General features: G+C 36.7%; 1 pseudogene; it reads left to right on the top strand.

Annotated features, from left to right (window-relative positions):
* Positions 1-4,378: 4,378 nt before the first annotated feature.
* On the top strand, positions 4,379-5,831 carry LOC127183883 (ribose-phosphate pyrophosphokinase 1-like; annotated as a pseudogene).
* The last annotated feature ends 2,671 nt before the right edge of the window (positions 5,832-8,502 follow it).

Here is an 8,502-nt window from a genome sequence, read left to right as displayed (position 1 = left end):
CTACATCTGACAAAGGTCTAATATACAAAATATATAAAGAACTCAAGAAATTAAACACTACCAAATCAAATAACCCAATTAAAAACTGGGGTACAGAACTAAACAGAATTCTCAACAGAGGAATATCAAATGGCTGAGAAACACTAAATGAAATGCTCAACATTGCTAGTTATCAGGAAAATGCAACTCAAAACGACTCTGAGAATCCATTTTACACTTATCCAAATGGCTAAGGTAAAAAACTCAAATAACAGCACATGCTGGTGAGGATGTGGAGAAAGGGGAATACTCTCCAATTCTGATAGGAGTGCAAACTTGTATAACCAATTTGGAAATCAGTCTAGTTCTTTATCAGACAATTGGTAATAGTTCTACCTCAAGACACAGCCATAACACTCCTGGGAATATAACCAAAAGATGCTCCATCATACAACAAGGACATTTGCTCAACTATGTTCATGGTAGCTTTATTTGTAATAGCCAGAATCTGGAAACAACCTAGATGTCTCTCAACTGAAAAATGGATAAAGAAATTGTGGTACATTTGTACAATGGAATACTACTCAGCTATTAAAAACAAGGAAATCTTGAAATTTGCAGGCAAATGGATGGATCTAGAAAATATCATCCTGAGTGAGTTAACCCAGACCAAGAAAGACCCCTCATGGTATATACTCACTCATAAGGAGATATTAACCACATAGTACAGGACAACCACTCTACAACTCATAGACCGATGCACCAACCAAGGACAATATGTGGTGTGGACCAAGACCCTCTGCTCAGATGTAGTAGATAGGCATCACAGTCTCCTTGTGAGTCCCACATATGGGGAATATGGACTACTTTTGACCTGGACTCTGGCCTCCCACCTTTGATCACATCCCCCTCACAGGGCATCCTTGCTAGGCCACAGAGGAAAAGAATACAGGTAGAAAAACTGAGACTTGATAAGTGGAGGTCAGATGTTAGGGGAGGAGGGCTCCTCATCTGAAAGAGAGTGGATGAGGGGGGAAGGGAGATTGTGAGGGGATGAGGGTGGAGGATACAATCAGGATGTGAAGAATTCAAACTGAAGAACAAGCAGGTAGCTTATACTGCCAATCCCACTACATGGGAATAACTGAGGCTGGCTGAGACATGAATGTCTCTGCATAGACAAATCCTTCTGAATTATTACTAGATGCCATTATTCATATGGCATGCTTGAAGATTTATAGATGTCTTTTTCTGCACATACAAAGAGCAAAGAACCAGCCTTAATTGTTCTGTGCATCACTCACACCTTATACACTTATAATTTTAGGACTGTATAGTTCTTGTGAGAAATTATGTTTTCAGAACACTGATTCACTGACCCTACATCAGACCTGACAGGATTCTTTCCTTTCAGCATGCTGAATGCTGACATCCTTCATGTTTCATCTTCCAGCACCAAGTACTTCCATTGCTGTGCTTTATCAGAACAGCTTCAAAGAAAGCTTCCAATGTGAAATGATTCAGCATTTCCTACACAGGACTCTAATTAAGCCTGGAATTTCTCAAAATTTAGAAAATTGACCACAAATGCTATTCCTAGTTATTTAACCATGTTCCCCAATTTTATTTGGGCCCATACAAATTTATTATTCATCCCAAATCAGCTGGAAGAAACCATAAGAGAATGTGTCCCATTTCCCTCATGTGGGATTAGGAAGGCTTTTGGTTGTTTTCTTGGGTAATAGATGTTCATTTTCATTGGGAGTTGGTTATAAGTTATTATTGGTCTAATTTAGAGAGAAAACAAGGTTGGACTCAAGGTTGTCTCTCCTTTCCTTTATCTTTGATCCTTAAGTTTGGAGGTATGGGTTGAAAAGAAAGAAAGAGGGAATATAGAAATAAATAGGGATGATAGGATAAAAAGTAGATTATTAAATCTACTCCTCAAATTAATGCCTTAATTGTTACTCAAAAGGTTATTTTTAATTCATTGGTATAGAATTTTGTATATACATACAAAATAAGTTTAATTTTAGGTACATTGGTAGAGAATTTAAATTTAGGATAATTACACATTATACATATTTCTACTCTAATATGTGATATTGTACCCATGAAACTCAATTATTTTTTATTTATTTTATTTTATTTTTTAATTTAATTAATTTATTCAGATTACAACTCAATTGTTATCTCATCACTTGTATCCTCCGCAACTCGATTATAATACAAGGTTTACTTCAAATACTTTGAAAGTGCTATTGCAGGCTGTTTAAGATAAATAAGATATTCAAGTTGTTAGTTGATCAAATCGTGGTCATATCAATTACTAGTCTATTTTTAATCACAAAAATATACATCCTATGTCTAACAGATAGATATGATTCTATAGAAAGACAAGGTAAAGTAGTTAGATTAGATCTTCAAAAACCCTAGAGACATACAGAATATGACATTTAAAATGTTTTTATTATTTCAAACATACATTTGCAATGAGTCAGGTTAACTCCTGGCAACATCCAGCCTACCACAAAGAAGATGATGAGCATCAAAGAACCTCCTTATGGAGATGAGTTCAAATGTGGCAAACAAGCTACTGGGGAAAATGTCCTTGTTTCTACCACAGACAGAATTCTTCCTAAAAAAGGGCAAGCTTGGATGCAGGCAGAGTCGATGGTTAACTCTGCCAAGACAGGGTGAGCAAGTCCTCAGTGGTTCCTGCCTCATAAATACGTCTGTCAGATATACTGGGCCAGAAGGCTGAAGATGATGCTCCAATAGAGAGTTTTGGGCCACTGTTCAGGCAGCAAACCATCTCTGCCATCTTCTCTTTTGGGAAGCTGCTAACCTGTACTCCCTGAATACACAGGTAATTAATTTTTTTTATTCTCAAGTATCTGATGGGATTCTAGATCAGATAATTTAGTTTTACAATGAAGCTTAGTTGCTTAGGCGTTAAGATGTTTTTAGGTCTATATAGATGTTTTAAGCAGATAATGATGAGATATGATAGATAAGGATTTAGATTCAGAATTTTAGACACACCAAGATAGGACAGATGTTTTCTTCATTGCTGTCAAATACAAATAGCCAAAACACTATGAAATATATATATATATATATATATATATATATATATATATATATATATATATATATAATGATTGTTTTATGGTTCTTCTTACTGTAGGTATATAATATTTAATAAAATTGTTTTTTAAAAAAGAGAATACCTAACAATAATCTGATTATCTCCAACTTCAATATATACAAGCAACACCATCTTGGTATAAGATACAAATCTATTAAGCTTTTCTGTTTCCTCTATTTTTATATAAATATGTACTACATATTCCTGCAAAAAAAAAAAAAAACAAAACATAGTCTCCTCACTTTCTTCTTACTTCCATTCACCTACTTCTACGTATTCAAAAAAAATAAGAATATTTTACCTGTCAATCTCAACTCTAAACACGTTGTAATATTTTATATTCTTGCCCATTACCTTTCAATCTATTCAAAGTTCAAAAATTACCAGTTTACCAGAAAGTTTTCTTTCATCACCATCTTTGACAGTATGAACATATCACAATATCAGATTATGATCAAGATTATTTTCCTCAGATACAGAATGTGAATAAAAGTCTCTTTCATAGGGTTGTTTTAACATTAAATAAACTACTACAATTACAAGAGAAATACCTCAGAGGAGGTAAACCCTGAGAATCAGAGGCCTGTGGAGTCCCACTGCTGAGGAACTTTTGGAGTCAGAATGGGTCATTCAGAAGAAATGTTCATACAGAAGGAACAAAGTATACCAGCACGCATGGGAGGCCAAAGACAATTTTTTTATTTTATGCCCAGTTTAAGCACTGTGCAAACCAATCCAGCTTATTGCCATGCCTTCTCGTTATGAAGGATTCTTGTCTCTCTGGAACCATAGATCATATAAACTCTCTTTCTGTAAGTCTTTTTGGGTCATGGTGTTTTATCACAGAAACAGAAAAGCAATTAATACACCAGGTGATCTAATAAGTTATTTTTCAGTAGAAGCCAACAGAGCCCTTTCTCAAGGATTATGAGACTCAGATAGTTCTCATCATTTTATAAATCCCACATGTAATATACAGTGAAACCCAATAAAATCTAAAGAAATACGACCTTTTGATAGAAAGCTAATAAAGTACCAAGCAATGAAAACCAATTGTCTACCTATTAACCAAGTGAAAACACTAAAGCGTTAAATTTGATAATGAAGAGAAAATGCTGTAATTTCTATTAATTAAAAGAATAAGAGGTACTGAGAAGACATCTCATTCAATAAAGTGCTTGCTCTGCAAGCATGGAGACCTGAGTTTGACACCAGCACCCTCATTAAAACGGTTGGGCATGGTGACATATGTTAGTAATCTCAGCTCTGGAAAGCCACACTGAAGGTTGCACTGGACAGCAAGCCCAGCCTACTGGCAAGTCACAGGTAAGTGAGAGACCTGTCTTTAAAAACAGCAAACAAATAGGAAACTAGCTGGATGGCACCTTAAGAATGAAACCTAAGACTGGCTTACTTTGACTTTTATTTTCATGAACACATATGTGCACATGCATCTGCATACACATACACACACATACACACACACACACACACACACACACACACACACACACATGACCATCTTGTGCACACACATACAAACACATTCTTTGGGAGTTTCTGCTTAGGTCAGAGTAGTTAACACAAAATGATATCTGAGCCTATATCCATTTCACTCATGATTACGTATTTGTAGTAGAGTTACAGTGTACCTACAGAGTAACCTAGCTACAGTGAGTATTTAATATTTGCGTGAATTATCACTATAGGTGGAAGTTGGAGAAAGTGTACGTAGAAAGTATGTCTGCATTGTCCAGAATGAGTGTGGTCAGGTAAATTTCAATCTAATGGAACTTTTGATCATGATTAACGCTTGCCAAATCGCTTCAGCCTTCCAGGTTACTGAAGCCATCCCATGCTTCCCTTATTCCAGCCAGGATAAGAAGGATAAGAGCCGGATTCCAGTCTGTTTAAGCTTGTTGCAAATATGCTATCTGTATCAGGTGCAGATCATATCATCGTCGTGGATCTACATACACCTCAAATTCAGGGCTTTTTTTGTTGTTGTTGTTGTTATCTCAATGGACATTTTATAGGTGGAGCCAGCTGTCCTAACGTGGATAAAGGGGAGTATATCTGAGTGGTGAAGCTGTGTGATTGTCTCACCTGACACCAAGAGAGTGACCCCTGTGGCAGATTGATTGAGTGTGGATTTTGCTTTGATTCACAAGGAACAGAAGAAGAACAATGAAGTGGACCACGTGGTGCCACTGTGTCCCTGTGGATGTCCCTGTGGATGACGTGGATGACCTTTACGATACCATCTGTCATGCTGCTGAGAAGCTTCTCTCAGCTGAAGCCACCAGAGTTTATGCTATCTTGACTCATGGAATCTTTTCTGGCCCAGGCATTTCTCATATCAAAAGTGCTTGCTTTCAAGCAGTAGTAGTCACCAATACCATACCTCAGGATGACAAGATGAAACATTGCTTCCAGCATACACTTGACTGACAGCTCCATGATTCTTGAAGAAGTCTACAGGAGAACACACATTGGCTCCTGTCTCCTAACTAGTCAGCCATATTCCTTTATAAAAGAACTGTTTCTGAAGCATTTTGAAACTAAAACCAATCCCACCCTTTGTTTTTCCTTGGTATTTGGTGAATTCAGCAGAAGACTCAGCTTGCTCTGGGATAAATTTGTACATCCCACTTTAGACACATTAGACTGTATCTTAAATTGGAGAAACACAGATTTCTAATAACTCCTAGGATGTCCTGCTTGTACTGTTTCATCCTGGCCTTCTTGCTTATTTTGTGAGCCTTGAAGCTTTACTTAGAGCTCGGCTGCTAATAGATGTATAGACTGTTGAGAGTGTTCCACAAGGTCCTTAGAGTAAGATTGACAAAGCTCATACCCCATTGCATGTGAATGCTTTGGGGTTTTCTTCATTTCAAATAACTAGCAACAAAGCAAGCCTATATGGGATATATTTTCCGAGGTCTATGCTACATGCACTACAGCAAGAACTCTAAACATCCTTAAGCAGAGTTCCAGCAGCTGAGTACCTGGTAAGGTAGGGGCAGGTAGCTTAATGCAGTAATTAATTTTTGGGAGGAAGAAGCCTGATCCCTTGCCAACTGTTTAACTCTACCTTGGGTTCTCCACACCTGTTCCTTTCTGTTTGAGTTTACTACCTTCAACTATCTTGACCCTTTTCTGGCCAAATATCTTGGACTCCATGATCATTGTACCATAATCTTCTGTGAGGCGGGCTTACTTCTTCCTGTGTAACTGCTAACATTCACATCAGGTAACTCACTGTAGTGTAATCTTCCTTAGGCTACTACCACTGTGGTGGTGAGTTTTAGGTGGTGTCATAGTGCCTTTTGACTAATGTATTTAATTTTTATCTTCCTTGGATCCATTCAGACTCTCAGTTGAACAGATTTCCTCTAAACAATTTGACATTATATTCTCTTGTAGAAGAAACCTAATAAAATGTCTGTCATGTATGCAAAACATAGCAATAAATTTTGAGATAATATAGATTAAAAGTATATCAATAAACAGTCAATAGTAAGGAGTCAACAAGGGACAACATATCAAAGAAATGAAATTGGAAAATAACACCAGAAGAAAAATGTATCTAAATTGGAATGAACCAGAAATCAACAACTATCAACGAATTAGATCTCCATTTGAAACATAAAGCTTGTCAAAATAAGTAGATGCTATGAGATAGATTATTTACATAGAACAGAAGTGCAAAGCAGAATTCTCAGGGTAAAGTAAAAGCATTAGATGTCATAGATTACCCCATCATACTAATTCCACTTGGGAGGCAGAGATGGGACCACCATAAGTTCAGAATCATCTATCAGTTAAGAAATTTGAGGCCATACTGACCAGCATGAAACTCAGTCTCAAAAACTCACAATGAGTTTTGCTTGTGATTGTTTTATTACTGCCTTCTATTTTTATGAGACATGTACATCATGCTGGTCTGGGACTCAGCATGTAGCAAAGGTTGGTCTTGAAACTGCTATCCTGCTGTCTTGGTCTCCCAAGTGCTTGGATTACAGGTTTGCCATCCTTTACCGAGCTTTTGTGTTCAAATTAATAGTCATGGAATCTTGTAAAAGTTACGTTGCCTCTCAGTCTCTCCCATATGTAAAGCTGTAATTAGAATATTTAACCTGCATGTCCAAAAACAGTTCAGCAGTGTGGTCATCCAGATAAATTCCCACTGCTTCCCTTCCCTTTCCCTATGAGATTTAAGGAAGAGTAACAGAGAGTTGACTTGGTTACAGATCATTTAAGTGAGCTACAGCTTCATTTGAATATGGCTTACTTGATGGACAATGGAATGATCATGAGCTATTAATTGGGCCAGTGAAGTGCCCTATATGGAATCTGACAAACAGCCAAAGTAGCAATGTCCTAATGCTAATGTACTTTTCCTAATGTTTATTGCTATTGTTTACTGTATACGGAAAGTGCATTTTGGCAGCTTTCTGGATCAGATTTCATTATGTAAACATCTCAATTTTAATCAGGCGGTTATGATGGTAATGTATTCCATTAGCACTGGATATTTATTTTCTCCATTTAATCTAAAATGCTGAGAACTAATTTAGATAGATCTTTTTATAGCAAATCTGTGAAAACTGTGTACATTCATTAAATTAAGGATCACTTTGCATGCCAGCACAACCAAATTGTGTTTTGAAATGATAGAGGATAAACAACAGATGTGTCCAATATATATTTTTCTTCAGTTGCTAAGGCAACATTGTTCAGTGCTAACAGAGTTGGAGGATACAAAAATCAAATAAAGACCAAGAAATAATTCCTTTGGTCCATCACCCAATATAATGTACCTTTCCTATTGGTCTTTACAATGTGGCCAGTGTGAGTCTGAAATGTGATACCAACACATTATTTGTTCTGTATTTCATAAATTTTATTGCGTGCAATTATTGCAAGATCCTAGTCTGTTGGTGTGCCTTTGAGCTGAGCACTTCTCCACGTGAGATTTCAGTTAGTGTGTGTTCATGCCCCCGCAGGTCATCTGGTATTGGTCTCAGGCTCTCTCAAGCTGAGAATGTAATTCTAATGGTGATCAGAACATTTTTAGAAGACTGAGAATGTTTTTTTCATTACCCAGATAAACTTTTTTTGGTAACATGCCTCTTATTTCCTCTCTTCCCTTCAAGAAACCCTACCCTATTTCCTAAATAAACTAGTCTTGTTCATAGTGTCTCTTATAGCCACTGAATCTATGAAAGGTTTGTTTGTGGGTTTTTTTTTAACTTCTCTTGAACCACACAAAGTAAAAGCTTTACATGTACTCTTTACACAAAGATTGGAAATACGATTTGGTTAACATTTTCCTTTTTGTTGGTATGGCGACATTAGTTTGAAACGCA

This window comes from Acomys russatus, chromosome 32 (assembly GCF_903995435.1).
Source record: "Acomys russatus chromosome 32, mAcoRus1.1, whole genome shotgun sequence".
NCBI lineage: Eukaryota > Metazoa > Chordata > Mammalia > Rodentia > Muridae > Acomys > Acomys russatus.
Note: the sequence above shows the minus strand (reverse complement) of the source record. Positions and strands in the feature narration are given on the sequence as shown.